Source organism: Phaenicophaeus curvirostris, chromosome 7, assembly GCF_032191515.1.
Source record: "Phaenicophaeus curvirostris isolate KB17595 chromosome 7, BPBGC_Pcur_1.0, whole genome shotgun sequence".
Classification (NCBI taxonomy): domain Eukaryota; kingdom Metazoa; phylum Chordata; class Aves; order Cuculiformes; family Cuculidae; genus Phaenicophaeus; species Phaenicophaeus curvirostris.
In genome coordinates this window covers 36,282,173-36,302,632 of record NC_091398.1, presented here as the reverse complement: position 1 = coordinate 36,302,632, position 20,460 = coordinate 36,282,173, and positions in this window count along the sequence as shown.

Sequence of the window (20,460 nt, the reverse complement as noted above, 5' to 3'; positions counted from 1 at the left end):
ACAATTTCTACTTCAGCAAACTAATTCATAGTCAGGAGGTCTGAGTAGGAGCTGCCACATCAAAAATTAACATTCATTATTCAAAATAAGTTTTTGTTGTGCTTGACAATGGCAGCTCTGGATCAATCCCCTGGGCACCTGCAAGGCAAGTTTGGAGAGGAGGAAGATCTCTGCTTACAGAACGCACACAGACATCATTATTATAATCTTCTATACTGCTTCTAATTTGAATCAGGTGAGATTTGGGAGACTTGATATTAGCCCTAGGAAGCGGAACACAGGGATGCTCTGTGTTTTATTTATATGGGTTCCAAGCCCGACACTGAACAGAGGTGGGTAAGCTACGGTGCAGCAGCTTCTCCTGCAGAGGTGAAACCAGGCTCCTCTGGCACAGCCCACTTCTCTCTTTGCTTGAAGCCTGCGTCCCTGCCTCCCCTGATCCAAGGGGTTGTGTTCTGCCTCGCTACTTTTCAACTAAGGCACAAATCATCCAGAGGTGCCTTTCTTTTCTGCCTCTGCTTGAGTCACAGGCAACTCAGTTTCAATTTAAATGTGTTGCTTCAGCTGTTCAAAGAAACACTTCCTCCTCTCTCCCTTCTGTGCTAGAGCCAGTTCCTATTTGACAGATAACTCAACACCTCCCAAAACTCCGCAGCTAACCTGGCTTGAAGAACCCCCTTTATTAAAACTGATCAAAACCCAAAAACTGCTTCTGAAGACAAATCCTAACTAGTCAAATTCTCAGTCTGAACCAGAAAGAACTTTTCTCTTAACCATTAAAATTTTGTCAAAAAATTTTGTACTAACTTTACTCTTAATATTTTACCTTTCTGTTCTGGTTGTGCTCCTGATGGGATCAGCCAATTTCCCAGCTGATTTCTTTGACTCCTGATTAAGACTTCCACCTTCACCTGATTCAAAGAAATTTCAATTTAGATCTATAACTTGCCCACATTTGTACAGTAACATGAAGATAAGAATAACTTGTGATAAGTTTACTGAGAGAACACAGAGGCTTTTCATTATTTTGCCTTAGAGACACTGGAAAAGCCACTGCTGGCTTGCTCTTAACCCTCACCATCTCTTTCCTTTCTTTGTTTTCCCTGAAGCAGCTTTCAGCATGCATTACCTGTGACTGATTTAGTAGATTGTTAGTGCTGTCAGAGTTACATTACCCTGTTCAAAAGCTACAAGCCTTCCCTGTACTCTGTGCTGAGCTTCCGATAGTCAACAAAGCATTTGTTACTAACATGGATACCATAGAGAAAAAACATCCAAGCCTTTGTGAACATCAAGCCAGCTTATTTCACATTTTAACTGAGTCTGGGGTACCGAGAAAAGAAATTCAATGGGCACAAAATGAAGAAAAGTATCTGTTTAATACCGTGAGCCACTATCAACCTAATATGTTCATTTGCCCTTTAATATAGAGACCATTTCAAAATCTTTCCCTGGCTATTAGAACACTTCTAAGAGCTTATGCCCTTATAAACCAAGCAATCATTCTCCCCTCAACAACTACGACCTGCCATCAGGTTACAAGACCAAATTACTGTAGAAGACAAAAAGTTCATGAAAGCAAGTGACATGAAGAAATAGCAGAGATTTTCTGCGGGAGATAAAAATGACCAAAGCATTATTCATACATAAAATTTAATTCAAACCTGCTCTATTCTCTATTTTGTCATACACAATAAAAAATATTTTTACAATTTATTCTTGGAAAAATGTGAGAATTAGGACACAAGTCAAGTCATAAGCAATGAGCTAAACTGAATTGTTTTACAGACAGTAGCTAGGAAGAAAACCATCAGTTACTGAAATTATGCAAGCTTTGAGCTATTGTAAAATAAAACAATGTAATTAATAGGGTGGTATCTGAACAAGGTAAAAGCACAGAGATTTATAGACATAAGGACGTACAGATACTACAAAGTAAGGCCAGAACACTGATTTCTCTTTCCTTAAAAAGTAGAAAAAAACAACAACAAAAACAACAACAAAAACCAGTAACAACAGAAAGTAGAATGGAAGGAGAGGAATGAATCCAAAATAAACAAAATAAACAGAAGAAAGCCAGGCTCAGTCTCCAGGTAGCAAAAACTGGGAATGAATTTTTGAGTCATAAGGTCTGAAAAAAAACACCAAAACAAAAAAAAAAAAAAAAGAAAAGAAAAAAAACGGAGCAAGGTTGCAGCAGCAGCAGCAGAAAGGAGCTGGGGGAGAAGGAAGATAGGATCAAAATTAGTAGCTATTACACTACAGACTGCTTGGATTAAAAAAAGAAAGATAAAGACCATTTACATAAAATAATAGGAAATTATTATAGACCTCTAAAGTGGATTACAGTCTAAACAGTGAAATGTTTATGTGTCTTGAGAAATCTCTTTAAAAGGTTAACACATTGATCATGAAGGGGCTGCATACATGCTGAGCTTAAACTGAGGGAAGTTGTCAGTAGAGATGCTCATATAATCTCTGTAATCATGGTACGTGTTTTGGTTTGAAACCATGAAGAGAATCAAACTCAAATCCAATGAGTTAACTTGATATAATTGATCTGTAGATGCTAAACACATCAATCTACTGCTCATGCCTTTAGGTCTGGAAATATCACTGGTTTGGTGAAAGAGCACTGCACTTGTGTAAACCAAGGTTTCAACGCAAAAATAAACTGTACTAAAAAGGGCCTCAAGGGAATGTTAAATTGTCCTTCCACCTCAAATATATTTCTGGAACTATTCACAAAGCAGAAGGTGCTGGAGTAAGGAAAATGGATTTTCTGCTGAGCTGTGACAGGCCACTGATCACAGCAGAAAGAAGTAGGATTTGAACAGAGATCTGAATCCAAGTTTTCAAACTCTGAGTCCTGGGTATATGAACACACAATTTCTAACAACTTGTACAGAAGAACTGAACAAATCAAACACACCCGTGAAATGAAGAATTCTGATGCAACAGGGCAAAGAACTTTCCACAGGTCTGACAAGATGCTTCTGCCAGATCCAACTGTTGCTTCACTGCAAAGAGCCATGAGCTAACCAAGATCCTCCAAGAGCCCAAGGAAGAGGGAGATGGAGAGACATCCACAGCCTCAGACAGTGAATTGTCTCTTCTTCACAAAGGAAGAAGAGAAGCAATTTCCAGTAAGGTCAGTAGGAGAGTAGAGGCAGCAGTGGCTGTGCTTACACAGCTTTCTGGAGGCTGTGGTTTTCCTAGCCACTGGTTCTACTAGGCTAAACCAAACCTCTCCCAACACAAGCTTTGGGTCAAGGGTTGAATACAGATCTCTGGAGTCCCAGGTCAATGCTTGTACAATAACACCATCTTTCTTATCTAAAGACACTGACTTAATTTTTGGTCTTGCTACATCAAAATATAAAGAGCCTATTATGTCAAATAAGTAATGTTGACCACTACCTGGAAGTTTTAACTCCTTCAAAGCCTGCATGACTGTGTTAAGGTCACAGGGCACCACAAAAGCAAAATAAAAGTTGACAAACCAAACTTCAAGACAAGTGTTTTTAAGGCCACACTGCCACTGTTCAGCTCCACAGTTCAATGAAACAAACTTTAGAAAGCAAAGTCATCTTAATACCTTGGTCATGGCATGAACCTAAGTGCACTTGCTCACTCTTAACAATTAATGAGTAAAATTAGAACCAATAAATTACATAAATGTGTGAGAATTTGTCCCTGCACTTAAAGGGAAAGTTTTGTCCCAGCAGCCTGGCACTACAAACCGTTTCTAATATTTGTGTGGTGTTTTGTGTCCATGAAAAGAAATCTTAACCTGCAACTTTAATGCAGCACTGCAATCCATTACAGCCTGAGAGCACGGGAGAATGTTTTGCCTAGATGCTGTAGGCTAAGTCCTGTCCTTGGGTGCAAGGGCACAGCAAGATGCATCTTTGTACATGAGGGATAAATTTAGATGAAGCTGAAAAAGTCACGTGAGATACAGAGTCCCACTTGGGATCATTTCATGTTTCGATTTGTAGTCGGTAGCTTTAAATTTTCCTAGTTAAGAGAGGGCACCGGCAATACGCTCAATTTTATGCAAGTTAAGTGTGCTCAGACTCACAGCGTGCTGTTAAAGTAGCTTCTCTCCAGGCAAAGTTAGTATAAAATTACTAACAGAAATGTCTATGGGGAAAACTTAAAACAACAGCAAAAAAGATTAAACAGGAGTTCAGAAAGTTTTCTGGCTAACGTTGAGCTTAAACTTTCTCAAGATCAAACAGTCTCAGTGTCCTTATAGACACAAAGGAAGATACCTGAAGGAAAGCAGAATCCCCTCTGACACCACAGCTGTACAGAGAAGTGGACGCTTTGCCTGCCCTGCTGAAGCCAGGCCAAAAGTACTTCCAGCTCCTTGCTTCCCAGCAGCTCCCTGCAGCCTCTCCACATGCTTTTCAACACCACCTTAGCTATGCTGGAGTTTCAGCTACAGATGCTCTTGCTCATATATCCCACAGCCAGGGTCTATCACATCAAGCAAACACTCAGTGCGCATCAGTTGACCTACCTGAAAACCATCTGCATTTCCCCCTTGGGCTCCCTAAAGATCGAGCAACACGGGGAACAGAAACTATTCAGTATAACAGCTCAAGAGCTTATGTGAGCTAACAAGCAAGTGAACCCTCACAAAAGGGAGAATTTCTTTGATTTCAGAAGTTATATTCCTTTTATAAAACCACAGAATTGAAGTTTAGAGGAAAGAAGAGTTTGTAACTGAGTTCCAGGCTGTGGATTTACCAGCCCATAATAACAAAACAAAAATTAAAAATTGAAGTTATTTGCAAATTAAAAAAGATGTCTAGCAGGCATTGGGATTTGAGGCCAGCATTCTGTGTATTTTTATTAAAAAGTAGAGTGTCGTCATTGAATATGCTACACAAACTAAGCAGAGGTTGCTTTACATTGATAACCCTTGCTGTAATATTGTTAAATACAAAAGCTGATTAATAAATAATACATTACCATTAGAAAATATAAAATGATTGTTTACTTCTCTTTGATAAAAGTAACTACAGGAGAACAAAAATCCAACTGGACATTAATTGGGCACAATGCACTTACTTCTTAATTAGTAATTTATGTGTAAAATAACATATAACTCAAAGAGACACAATTAGATCAAGCCTGGCCTTTAGATTTTCCAAAAATTAGTTTAATATTATTGTATGTTTTACCCATATTTTATAGAATTTCCACTAAGATAATGGAAATATTTACATTTTATCTTTCTAAACATGTAAACAATTTCTAGTAAAGAAAACGTGCCAGCTCAGAGCACCAAAATTTGGAATATACTTAGATCAAAATGTATAAGGAAAAAAATATTATTTTATTTATTTTCTTTCATTTTGAAGATACATTATAAATTTCCCAGCCAACATGAGATTTCAAAATGTAAAGCTTGCCATGATACATGGGTAAAATTACTGTTTTCTGACTTCTCTGTACTGGGACACTTGACACATATTTTGTCTGAGATCCACTATAATCCTCTACAATTTTTTTTCCAAAATTCCATCTACCCATCTGGTACTCAGGCTGCTAATTACTCCTGCTGAGTGTGCTTTGTTGTACTTTCTGTGCTGGACTAGGATGTGTTTTTTCAGACAACTGCTCAAATTTACTAAACTTGAATCCTAACCCCACCTTCCAGTTTACTTGCAGCCCACTACAGCTCTGCATTACCTACACATTTCCTAGGCAGGGTCTCTGCTCTACCACCCCAGCCACTAACAAAAATCAGCTGTCACCAAACACAGAGAAGACCCAAAGGAGCCTCACTAGCAAAATGTGTCTATACAGATACTGCAAACCACCAGTAACCCCTCAAATTTGTTGCCTCCTCTCCCACAGCAAATGCACCTGGACTAGGCTTCCTCAGATCACTTATGAAAAAAGTTCTGAAACAATTGCAAACAACAATGAAATTAAGACACATATTGCTTTCCACAGAAAAGGACTAGTTTGACATGACTTTTTCTTAATAAATTCATGTTGACTATTATTCATTTTCTCATTAGTTACTAGGCTATATACATACAGAGACAAAATCCTGTATCATCCATCTTTTTTGCTTCCTTTCTCTAAGCAGACCCCGTTGCATATCAAAGCCCTGCAGCCAGATGATATTCTTTGCTACTTATCTTTGATTTCAAAATGGAAGTATGATGGATATTCTGATAGAAATGAGAATAGACACATTAGTCCATAATACTACTGTGTTCTCAAATAACTTAAGGCACTGTTTCAGCTCTACTCATTCAGCAACACAAAACATTATTTACTGGCTGTTAAAGAAAAATATGGCAGTTCTCCATGGCAAATTCATCCTTGTTTTGAAACATATGTTGTCAGTGCTCAGAAGGGAACTGTAAGTATAGATTTTAAAAATAGTCTCGCAAAAACATTGTCTCTGAAAAACTGAAACCGAAGATGCCAGAATTCAGTTTGATACCACACTGTTGGTAACGTCTGGAGATGTCACAGTACCATATTGCCTCTACTTCCAACACGATTTCTAAAACACAACTGAAAGCAATGAACTGATGGCAGGTGCTGGAGGAAAGGCAGCTCACTGGGGCTACCCTCCTTCCAGGCATCTCCTGCCACAGGCTCAAACTGCAAACCTGCAGCACAGGCTTAGGGCACATGGGACAGCACAACGCTTGAAATCAGAACATTTTTAATCCTCTAGACACCATAATAGAGGTCAAATACCATTCACAGTGTTTAATATTTTATTTTTAGGAAGAGTGATGACATTATAACTCATTAGATATTTATGAAGAGACCGAGTACTCTCATTTTCATGGGTAGCAGGCACCGCGGACAGAAACGTTCACACAAACCCCAGCTGTTGATGAGCTGCTTTGGGAATTTTTTGCTATCTTACCAACACCAGCATTTTAAAAACTGTTAAGGCTTATTTTGAGCCAACCATTCTGTTTTGTTTGGGTTTCCATACAGCAGAAGGCATATCGAGGGAACAGGCACAAGCAAGGAGCATTCAGTAATGCAGGTTCATTAAGTCATTGCAGCAGAACTTAATTTGGCTGTAGGACATTATTTTCCATGGAAACTCTGGTTTGCACTAACACAATTCTGCAGGAGGTCTAATCAGAACCGTCTGATGTGCTTGAGGGGAGCAGAGGAGCCCCTTGCTGCACCCTGCAGGCCCTTGGCTGCTGCAGTCGGATATTCTGGGAGCAGAAATATCTTCAGGTGTGTCTCCAGTTTCTCAAAATACTGAAACTCCTCAAGCTCCTGAGACAGTCACAGGAGCTGGAAGGGCAAGCTGTGCCTGCCAAGGGCTGGGATGTGGGATGGCCCATAGCACCATGCAAGTGCCCTGCTCAGACCCTTCTTCGTAGGACGAATAACCTGATGAGTTATTTTGTCCCAGCACTGTCCAGACTGGCTAAAGCTACCTAATTCCCCTATGGCCACCAGGTCCTGCAAGCTCTTCCCCCCCGCTGTGGGCAGCAATACCACGGGACTGGTGGTGTTGCCGGATAACATGCCACTTATGCAAAGCCAATAGGAGAATCAGGATCGCAAGTGCAATATTCTGCAAAAAACATCTGCTGAGACAATGCTTACAATTTGTTTTTCTCCTAAAAACAGGCCATTTATCTTTGAAAAGCTTCTATGTCAGGCTGTCGGTGACAGATACTTGTCCTTTAAACTGTAACAACAGCCTCATAAATGGAGTCATACAGGCTTTAATTAGACTAAGACACTTTTCCATAGGATCCTTGCATCAGCTGTTGTGCTCAATGGACGCAGGAAGGGGCCAGAGTCAAACTGCATGCAGTCTGCCTAAATCTGGCATTTCTTATCTCAGAGCACAGAGATTTGCTCCTCTTCAGTCAGCCACCTTCCCTAAAAATATGGTACTAGCTCTACCTGCAAGATGAGAAAAGATTGTGGAAATAACCCCTGCCGGAGATGCTAGGGGCCAGGATTGAAATGTAGATAAAGAAGAAATAAGGAAGAGGTGAGGATCTTTACAAATTTCAGTGCCTTCAGGCTTCCCTTAAAAATATATAAATAAAAGGTACAGTTTATTATAATCAGAACAGAGTAATAGAGTATTATTTGCTAGTCTGTTGAATTTTAAGTGTAGCTGTCGGCTCCACACAAGCAGGGTTTGCTACCTTTTAATGACCCTTTTAGAATTTCTGCTGTCTTGACTACTTTCCATCACATTATATCACAAGTAAGGTTTTCTAGTTAGTTGGGATACTTGACAGAAATATTTCCTCTTAAAAAAGTTAATTTTGCAAGCCAGAAAATCTTTGTAAGTGAGCGACACTTTACCAGATTAGTACATTGTTTTCATTGACTGAACTTCATCTACTATGCTACATGAATGAAAACAGTTAAGCATAGAAAGACAGATAGAAAATGTATTGAATTTAATTTCTAGAGTTATGATACTTAAAATCTGTTTATTTTCTCATAGCTGAAAAACCTTAGTAAAAGATTGTATTGAAGGTAAATACTATTGCGACAGGTAACACAGTAGAATAACATTCAGTATTCATCTTGCATGACATACACGTCACAATAACAAATAATTGTTCAATTTACTGATTGTTTTCACATTAAAATACTTCCGCTTATTTCTAAATCATTTGATCTAGGTTGTGCAATCTATTTTACAATTTTTATCATTAATAAATGCAAAGCTGATCTGTAATAAACCACTGCTTTCAAGTTTAAAAGCTAGAATTTAATGTTAAGGAGAGCAGCCTAAATATCCGATATTTCAGGTTCTGGCCTACAAAAAAAACACTACGGTTCATTTTTTCTCATATTTTTCTTTAGTTTCAAATGAACAAAAGACAGTTATACCATTTTTAATTCTACTTTAGGCAGCATTTACAAAGATAATGAGACAATACTTTGTTTAACTTGTTGTAGTAGTTAGCACAATTGCTTTCTACCTGAGCTGAAGGAGAGAGTTATCAATAAACCTTGAGTTCGTTTCAGCTCACTGTGGTTTTATGTCTAATACAACAAATTAACAGAAAAAAAGATACCAGTGAGGTGTTAAATTCACTACTCCTTCAGAACTACTTCACCTGGAAGCTGGTATCAATGCTAAAATAAAACAGTATAATGTGGTAGTAGTTTGAAATACTGCAAAGTCTGTGTAGTAAAGCTTACTGCTAGCACAAAGGATTAGCTTTCTAACCTCTGAGACAGCAAGAGACAGGAGAGAGAAAAAAAAAGCTATAGGTTTATTTCTCTAAAATTTCCCATCTTTGTGAGCATTGGTTTAGCTCCACTGGTTTGCAGCAAATTGAAGTCTGCAACATCACACAGCCCTGATAAAATGCATAATGTTCAATTTCTCCCTTTCTGAAACTCTTGTCCATCATCATATAAAACTTAAACATACGCTGCTCAATTCTGAAACTCTGTATTTAGCCTACAGGACAGACACGCATTAAACACAGGTACAGGTTCACGAACAGCAATTCCAGGAAAAACGTGTTAAAAGCCTTATGAATTCTCCTAGTATCTCCATTGCTGACATACACCACAGCTATAAGATGCACACCTATTTATCCCCCCCTCTCTGATTTTAACATAAATGTTCTGACCTCAGATAGATAAACAAATGTAACTAAACTTTACTAAGGCTGTTTTATGTTATTATGAAATCTAGGGCTTTTTAAAAGATAAACAGACTATGAAAATACACTATAGCTACTGCACTTTAAAAAGATGTAGGTTATGACACATTCTCCAGCTATTCTAGGGAAAGCAATAACAATTATGAACACATCCCTTAAGATTATAAATGGATTTTCCATAAACTATCATATCTTTCCAACTATTATATTAATTTCCTTCTTACTGCCTAAGTTAACTTTACCAATAACATTTTTTCAGCCTTCTTATGCAACAAGCTAAGTAATATTCCATGCAGATGAATATTTATTTCTGAGCAATCAGGCTAAAGGCTCAGCTGAAGGAAGCTGCAGCTTGGGAAATACTCTTTTAAGCATGACGCTTTCTTCTACTTAACCTTCTATGAAGATATTTTTATGCAGCAGTAATCTCACAACATCTTGCTTGCACCACAGGAGAGAATATGGTCAGTCCATCCACAAATAACTTTTTCACCTTTGTATGTCTAAGATTAGCATCTGTTCCAACTTCTTCCATTTCCCATTAAGCATGGCTGGGTCTTGTTTACCATAGGAGGGAGGACAACACATTTTAGGAATGAGTTAACAGTATATGACATCTTGGGAGTCCTTGCCAGTCTCCTATTTCCACAGGGCTCACTCAGGAAGACCATGTTAGGACTCTATGAGACTGACTCTAAGACTAGGAGAGAGAAAATATCAATTTTAATCCTAAATCTGCTACAAATTTACCATAGACATTCAGCAAAGGCATTAAAATTTTCTTCAATAACCTCTATTATTAAGATTTATAAAGATCTTCCCTTGTTTTGAAAATCTTTCCTTTAAAAAGACAACCTCATGGAAGGATTAACGGAGCATAAGTCCCTCATGGTCCACGAGTCCTCTAGGCATGTCCCACCACCATCCACTGCAACAATGCCTCCATAAGCATCACGCATATATAAGGATTAGCAATGGACCAGGCTAGTTATGAACACGTCTGCCTCCTAGAATTCCTCAGCTTCTCCGCAAAGTAAAGCCATAGCAGTGTTTGAATCACCTACAGCTCAGTAACACATAATGCCTCCTCTGGAACAGGCTGCCCAGGTTGAGCCACCACCCCTGGAGGTATTTAAAATACGGGTAGATTAATTGCTTAGGGATATGATTTAGAATTGGATGGGTATTGGTTAGACTCTATGATGTCAAAGGTGTTTCCTAACAAAGCAATTCAGTGATTCCATGGTAAATTAAATACTTGTGAATCCCTTTGCTTTTAGATCACACATGGAGCAGAATCTTCATTTTGATCTGAATGCGAGTTTTACGACCTGTGAAAATTCATCCTTGGCACATGACAACCCAGTCTGGCAACAGTCCCCTTCCCTGCTACTTTTGATAGTCTTCCAACAAAACTACTAACATCTGTAGCCTGGAATTAACTTTCTAAGATTGTCCAAATTACTGTTTACCGATATGTGAGCTTCCATGAGGTAACTGCCAAACAACAACCCTGGCATGAATATGATATGTACGAGAATCCAGGAAAGAAGAGGTCATTCCTTATTACTTCAGCCTTTCTCCCTATCATTTGCAGTGATGAGAAGAAAGGAGGTGGACATATAAAACCAGAAGTGTGGGAAAGGAAGGGAAAGAAGGGGAGGGGGAAAGAGGAGGGAAAGGGCCAAGCAAGGAGATGGGTAAGGACAAGTTGATTCTGGTAACATCAGGATGAGGAGGAAAGAAGCAAAAAAACCAAAGAAAAGCAGCAGTCTCAAAGACCACCTAAGAGGCATGAAATCATTTCTACATAATTGCAGCTTCCCCCCTTCGATGAGCTGAGTCTTTGGGTGAGCTTCCTCAAAAGCTCATATCCAATCAGTACACATTAAATTAACACATTATCATCCCTGCTTTTTTAGGTATATTAGTTCAACAGAACGACAATTCAGGTCTGACTGAGACTGAATTTGTGCTGGTTTTTATCTCATTTCAAACAACTGACACCCGCAGCAGATGAGCCATGAGGTCCAGGAAGATCAGCCATGAGCCTCACTGCAGTTTTCACCAAGCTGATGTGAGTTTAGGTGAATATTTCCACAGCAAGTGCCAAGCCTCAGAGGAGACTAAGCTTCCAGGGAGTAAGAAGAAAGCTTAATTAAAAGCAAATGAAAATCATTGCATGGAATCCTTTGAGAGATTTTCACCTAGTCCTCTGTATTTAAATACTTATCTAGCAGGACTTGCTGCAAGCAAAGTAAGGATAAAACTCTTTGCAGAACCTTTGTGACAATGTTTCACAGCCAATTATAGACAAAATACATCACATAAGAAAGAGAATATCAAGCAGGAATCACGTTGCTTACCAAGATCAGGTTCAAAAACTAATAAATCCAGTATGGGTAAATTGTCAGGCACGATTCTGAGACTGAAGAATTTAAGTAGACTTCATAAAAGTCCAAAGAAACATGGAAGAAAGTAAAAAGAAAAGCATTTTCTTCCTGCCTTTTTTATAGATTCTGTAAAAACATCACATAAGATAGACCAGTTATTTTCAGAAGGCAGCAACCTGCATCGTGCAAGCGTTCTGCAGTTGCTATTTCAGACTTGCCCATGACAGTATAAGAAATCCCACCAGAAAGCAGCAGTCTAAAGCCCAAAGCTAAAAAGTGATTAATTGATTGAAGAGGCCTTTTTCTTCTCAGTCTGGATAATGGACCCCAGTGCCCAGCCATATATCCCGTTTTGCATTGCAGTGTAACAAACTCGTGCACCTGGGAAAGATTCACGGTTTCTTGGCCCCGAGGACCCACAGATTCCATGCTATGTGGTCCTGCCTCACCTTGGTATTGATTCCTCTGCTTACTGATGACTCAGAGAACCAGTTAAGTCATTGTAAGCGCGTTTTTCATCTTACTGGGACAGATGCTCCTCCATTACAGCTTGCAGCTGTAAACTGTTTAATACATTAAACTTCCAAGCTAAATTGCATTGGTAATTTTATCTCCTTACTTTCCTGACCTTCCTAGGTTTAAAAATCAGATACTTAACCTTGCATTAATGGCAGCAGTTTTATTGCACAAGATTACAATTTAAACCCATTATTATAACCCCTGCTCCTAGGTAAAAAAGGCTGAGAGGCATTCAACTACATGCCAGGAAAATGACTGGTAAGGAAGAAGAGGAAACCTTTCTTGCATCATCTTTTAGTTTTTCTTTTTCTTAAGTCTGTTATTAAACTTGGCTCTCCCAGTTTTTACTACATTGAAAGCTCTCAAACCTAAAAAAATTATATGGTTATTTCTAATGCTTTTAAAAGTGACCAGTGCAATCTTAACTGCAAGATTATAATTCAGGAGTTAAGCTTTGTCTTCAGGCAGAAAAGGTTTGGCATCTTCCAGTTACAAGCAAGATTCTAGAAAAGGCAAAACTAGCATCATCCTAACATGAGTTTGTAAATTGAGTTAAATCACAGAATCATAGAATGGTTTGAGTCAGAAAGGACATTAAAGATCATCTACTGCCAACTTCCCTACCACAAGCAAGGACAATTTCCACCAGATCAGGTTGCTGAAAGCCTCATCCAACCTGTTCTTGAACATCTCCAGGGATGGGGCAGCCACAACTTCTCCAGAGGTCTTCAAGACAGGAAGAACAACTCAATCATAAAACCTCATTTTCTACACATTATCTTCAATGGTCCACACACTCACAAAAACTCCTCTCACCCAGTCTTTGTAAAACTTAAACTCCAGGTTGCTGGAGGTGTAGAGTATAGCTTGCAAACTCTTCTCAGGATGCCTTTGTTATGGGCACAGTGAGAACACACTTAGGCTCAGCCTGCTATCTGACACCTGTTTTTGGTAGGACTTCACTTTGAATTAAACTTATGGAGATGCTCATGACAAGCCACCAATTTCACGCTGCTGGGGAGGTACAGTTTGTGGGCCAGGCCTGACAGTCAGTCATACATCTTGGGAATTAAATCTGTTTTGCATAAACAGTCCCTTAATTTTTTTGTTAAATAACAAACAAGCACTTTGGTTGCAGAATTTCAATTTCCAGATCTTTGGAGCAAAGTAGACTGATTCTAACTGGCAACACCATTTGCCTGGTAATGTTATTCTTCTGTTGCATTAATTACTACTAGTGATTCAGCATTACTCACTACATCTGCAATTTTGCATTCAGGTGGAGCAATCCAGTAGTTACCAGACCTTATCAATATGCAATAAAAGGTGGCAGCTCTTGTTCATGCTATTGCTGGAAATGCCAGATGGCCTTTTTTGGCTCATGACCCAGATAGATTGGTGGTTATGTTGTTCATTTACTTCAAATGTCTATTTGCTTTAATTATCACAGCACTATGTTTTCTAATGATATTTCTTGAAAAAAAAAAAACCAACTGTATTCATTCTTTTCATTAGGCATTTCTCTCTCAAAATATGAAATTAACTATAAACTAGGATTCTATTAGCAGGATGGAAGTTATATTTTTAAAAAGAATAAAACCAACAGAAACTTGGAAAACAAAAAACTTCAAATTTCATTGTATCCATAGTCTTTATGGCTCACCTTAGATGTACTAGCATCCTATGGAGACCTTTTAAATGCAGTAAAATATCTGCCCCAGGTAAAATTGCCAGCACTTTAGAACAAAGGTTTTGTAAGTAGTGGTTTATAATGCATGTGGGATTTGAAAAGTACATTTTTTCTTGTCTTGAAGATAAGTCTTGTTAAGATGGCATACCACCTTGGAAGCACTAATGTTATTTTTTCCATACGTCAAGTCTGCAATAGCACTATTTCTTGTGAGAATGGTAAAAAGGAGATTTTTTTTTTATCCTAGATGAGGTTGATGCTTTCTGACCCAATATTATTACCACAAGATGCACTTCTAAAAGAACTCTTAATCTTCTAAACAGACATCACCACTGCCAATAAATCATCAATATTCAGTCTATAGCTACACTTAAATCTTCTATTTTTCATCCTGTTTTTCCTTCACATCTTCCCATGTAAAGCTACTTGGGATTGTATAATGCAATTTTAAAAGAAAATAAATTCGAGAGATTACAGAATCTATTACGTCAGGATTTTAAGTATACTTCTAATTATGCTTCTAAGTAAGAATAATTTCAAAATGCTTTCAGGAATCAAATTTCAGGGCTCACCTTGCACCTCTGAACCTTGCCAGTATCTCCAGGCCACGGGTGGATTATCATCCCACCACCCCACCCACAAACTGTGCTCCAAAACAGACATCAGGGTTTGAAAGAACACACACTGCCATTCCCTTAGCCTGTACTTCATTTAGTTGGCTTTCCAAGCACAATTAGAGTATTTTAAGTATGCAGATTGTTCTGAAATGTTCTGTTGTATGACACTGGGTACTAAAGTAAATCTTTCCGAATGCATGCAAACGCAGATGAATCACTTTAAACAGCATAACAGGCATGCACACTTCAATTACTCTAGTGTTGCACCTGTAAAGTATTGTTTCAAGCAAACCAGATTTAACAGAACATTGGCTTTATAGTAGCATCAATTTGTCAACTAAATTAGAACAATAAATATAAAAAACCCTTTGCAATACACTTGCATTTTAGATCTGGTTTAAACAACATGGAAAACAATTACCAACACAAAATCTGTCATAAATGGCTTCCGATTACAAGGTGGGATGGGATCATATGACTCTCCCATGCCCAGAGAGATCCGGTTCCTCAAAGGGGCATCCTGGTAGCTACAAGCTTTCCATGGAGTCCGTGAAAATGCTGTTTGCTACGTTGGAGTTTGACTGAAATCAAGGAATAGGAATGGTTGGACTCAGTGATCCGGTGGGTCTCTTCCAACCTGGTTACTCTATGATTCTATGATTCTAAATAAGTGCAGTCTTTGACTGCTAGCTTCTTCTCAACTCCACTTAGAAATTCTCTCTATATATGGTTAACTCACCATATTGTTCCCTCCTTCCCTGACCACCCTGCCTCTCTGAAGATCCTCCCACATCAAAACCCAGCTGTAATCAGATTCTCAGGACATTGCATAAAATCACAGAAAAAGTCAGGCTAGAGGTCTTCCAGCCCACCCTTCTCCTAGAAGCAGGGCCAGCTTCACAATGAGATCAGCGTGCCCAGGGATGTGCCTGGATGAGCTTAGAGAATCTTCACAGCTGCACTTCAGATTAGCCATCCACCTCGCTCCTGCTGCCTCCGTTTGGCTACTGGGTTTTGGTGGGGTTTGCCTTGATGGTTATGCTAATATTGAGCCAAACAGAACTTGTGGCTGCCACCCAGCTCAGAGCGAGTCCTCTCTTTGGGATGCCAGTCACAACAGCCAAGCACAATTTACCCTTTGCAAACCCATGTTGGCTGCTCTCATGAATTCCTTGTCCTTTGTGTGTCTGGACACATCATTGCATCCAAAGAGACTTGCCTCATGGTTTCCTCAGGCACTGAGGTGAGGCTGACAGCCTTATAATGCCCTAGGTCCCCTTTCTCACATTTTTTAATATTTTCAGATGCAGAAAGCGTCTGATATTTTGGCCAGGGGCTGGAATTGGGGGTGCTCATTGATGAGAAGCTCGACACAAGCCAGCAATGTTCACTTGCAGCCCAGAAGGCCAACTGTATCCTGGGCTGCACCAAAAGCAGCGTGGTCAGCCGGGCGAGGAGGGGATTCTGCCCCTGTACTCTGCTCTTGTGAGACACCACCTGCAGTACTGTGTCCAGCTCTGGAATCCTCAACATAAGAAGGATATGGAGCTGTTTGAGCGGGTCCAGAGAAAGGCTACAAAGATGATCAGAGAGCTGGAGCACGTCTACTATGAGGACAGGCTGAGAGAGTTGGGGTTGTTAAGCCTGGAGGAAAGGCTTTGAGGAGACCTTATAGCAGCCTGCCAGTACCTGAAGTACAAGAAAGCTGGGGAGAGACTATTTAAAAGGGCATGGAGTAATAGGATGAGGGCAAATGGCTATAAATTGGAGAAGGGAAGATTTACACTAGACATTAAGGAGAAATTCTTCACAATGAGGGCAGTGAGGCACTGGAGCAGGTTGCCCAGGGAAGCTGTGGCTGCCCCATCCCTGGAAATGTTCAAGGCCAGCTTGGATGGGGCCGTGAGCAGCCTGATCCAGTGGGAGGTGTCCCCGCCCATGGTAGGGGCTTGGGACTGAATGATCTTTAAAGTCCTTTCTAAACCAAACCATTCTATGCATCTGTGATTTTTTTTTTCTTTTCTTCCATTTTATTCTAGTATCCTGATATTTCCTTCTCATTTTTTTTCTTTCCAGTATCACCTATTGTGTTAGAGCTTAAGGGAAAGTTTAATAAGCAAAAAGACAACAACTTTACTGTATATTATTTCATTAGTTCCAGAACCAACCTCAATAATTCTTCTGCCCTTCTATTTATATTCTGTATTTGCAGGCAAATACTGTCTCCTTTGCTTTAATAGTTGTTAAGCTATGCCATGCATATTTAACTCTTAATCATTCCTCATTAGTTCATCTTTCCAATTCCTTGCTCACTTTTGTGAATATTAACTAGTTTGTTAAGGGCTTTGTGACTCTTTGTCCTGCCTTTATGAAACTGGAGAAAAATTCCAGTTTAAAGGATCAGGTGCCCATAGTCCAATCACGACATCTCCAGGTAGGAAGAAGAATAATGTCATCCTTTCTCATCTTTGCTAAGAGTGTTTCTGGCACTTCTGTGAGCTCCAACTGCTATTGACTCCCCAGAGATCTTCAGTTGTGGGGAATGACTTTTATTACTGAAGAAATAAAGTAATTTATTCTCCCAATAAACAGGAGATGCATAGGAGCCATTTATAGAAATAAGAAAGAAATATTTTGGTTACCTATTGGAATAGGCAGGTTGTTACACAGCTGCTTGCTTAACAGCATAAATATTGATCAATAGCACAGAGCAATATTAAATTAAATGCTCTTTCTCATAGAGAGGCATAGCTAAGCAAAGAAATATATACAAAAATAATTTAATGATCACTAAGAAAAATAAGAAATAGAAGAAAATTGCTAGAAACAGGAGAAAAGGGCAAGCTTCCTACCTTTTAATTAAAATCTTTTGATTCTGTTGTCATTTTAAATGGTATATTTAATAGTTCCCCTACTGTGCTTTTCCATACTAGGATGGAAATAAACATCTTTATGCCCTAACCAAACATATTACTAGCTTTTGATTTGGGAAAATATTTGCTTTCATCCTCAAATTTTAAAAATTAAATGAGGAAATCCATTTTTATCCAAGTTCAATTTCATTTTATCACCAAGGAAACCAGTAAACAATACTTGGTAGATAAAAGAAAGCACATTAAGATGCTCAATTTCCTGTTACTGTTTAAATGCTGCATGCTTTAACTACTATGCAGTACCTAAATCATGAGAGGAACTGTTAGCTAGGACAAATAAAACCTAGAGAAGAATGTTTCGAGCTGAAAAAAAGTTTGTATCACCATAGGTCACCTTCAACTTCTGTATTACAGAAAGCAGTTATTTTTATGCAGAGTCCTATCTGACAGAGGGGTTTGTATTTTCCTTTAGGATAAAAAACAAATGGTACTGAAACTCCTGCAAGTCCCTAAGCTCATTCATTATGTCGAGAGGACTACAATATTAGTGCAGGAAACAAAGCGTCTGAAGAAGAAAATGGAGGTGGTTACGGTAGAAAAATATCATTAGTGTGTTCTTCATCCTCCCAGGGCTCCACAGGCAGGAGGGGGACATGGATCTTTGAGCAGAATTCTAGGTCTGCTGTTCTCTCATGGATTAATTCTTTCTTCAGAGAAAAAAAAAAAAAAAAAGCAAATATGAGAAACACTGATCTACTGTTGTAAATAAATTAAACAGCGTGCTCACATCTTTCACAGTGTTGTTACAAGTTTAAAACAGTGGCATTAGCCTGCGGTCTATTTAAAATAATTTGCATAGTTCTATATGAATGGCTTTAAAAAAGAAACAGAGGGAGGGAGAAAGGAGGGATGGCTTGCAGGGGTTATTTTTCAAATCCAGGTGGAGGATGTCTTCATTGCCATACCTTAAAAATGCATTTGCTGTTTGCAATAAGAAAGATGTGGGCTCAAATCTTTGAGGCTGCCTTAGGCTTCAAAAGATGGGAACCCTTCAGAGGAGATTTACATCTGGCCAGGTGTTGTTTGGAACCACCATCACCTTCAGAGAAAACAAGGACTTCCCAAAGGGCTGACTATCTTTGTGATCATTGAAAAATATGTTGCTTAGTTACGTTTTCAAATGTAAATATTTTGTATTTTGTGATAAACACAAACATACACCCTTCTGAGTCCTTTGAGCTTAAGAAAAGCACAAGAAAATAATTGCTGATGCAGCTTGGAGAAACTACACTAGCATTGGTGAAAGCTTTCCAAACATACCAGTATATCATCATTATAAGAGCTGAAGAACTTAGTTTACCTTACTTAATTGCTCAGAAACTCACATGTTAACAGAATGGGGACTAGTGGTTTACAACAGATCACACATGCTTCAAAGCCTGGAGAAAACTGCTGCCAATTGGTAAAAAAAGTTCACCTGGCCCTGCTGGATTTGTGTATTCCTGAGTAATGGATTATCTAATTAAATTAAATGGCTTGGTAACATTGTTACCAAGGATTTTTTTAAGTGTTGAATGAGGTGGTTATGTAAATAAGACTCAAACCCCACCAAAAATTCAAATCAGGCAATTCCGACATCCTGAGCAAACAACTGGTTTGTATACCTTTGTGTTTCTGCATTAATCTAAGGGAGAAAGAGAAGGACTAATAAACAGAAAATAGCTCTGTTCAAGGATTTCAAAGAGCTTCGTAATGTAGCAAGTCACGTAGTTTCCTTACAACCTGTGAGAAAAATAACCTTTCATCCCTATTTGACACATGGCTGAACTGATCAGAGGTTTGGAGCAGTTCCCATATGAGAAGGAACTAAATAGATACGGGTTTGTCAGATTAGGAAAGAGGTCAAAGGAGCACAAGTGAAGACCTGTCCTCCCAAAGTCAGTAGATATTCTGCCATTGCCATCAATGCGTCCAACACATCACTGCAAACATACAGCCTATACCTTACGGTAACGGCTGTGTGAGAGCCACCAAGGAGTCTCAAAAGACAGCGTTACCTAAGCTTTCCACAATCTGTATTTCAACACTCGTCACCTCCTAAGGAAGCAGTAAAAATTCTGTGGGATAGTCCAACCCATTTCCAAGATTTAAATGTTCATGATAATTTGCATAAGAAACCAAATCTGTTAATCCAGAATCAACTGTGATATCCATTGTAAAAAGGTTATTTTTCATATCAAACTAAGAAACAAACCCTACCACTAACTGTCCTAAGTTTAGGAGATCTAAACTATTGTGCTCTTAGCAAAATAGTTAAGAAGAAATGAATTCCTTGGGCTGTATGGTGAGCTGTAGACTGACTGTATCTCTAGCAGGTAACAAAGCATCATCATTCACACAAGAATGACAAAGTGGCCAAAACAATCAACAGGATGTAATCTCCATTCACCCCTTGTGCCAGACCTGAACTGATTACTCCTTGCAACTGTATTTTCCAAAAATAGTCTCTTAATATTATCAGTTATAGTTACATCCCCACTTGCTGGGGGATGTAATGTAGGTAATGTACAGGTAATAGAAGGCTTGCTCTGCAAACAAGACCCTGCATTCAGCAATGAATGAAGTTTCCACATTTAATTATTTCTACTTTAAAATATTATCTCTCCTTGCAGAATCAAATTTCTATTTGTGTAAATCACCGTG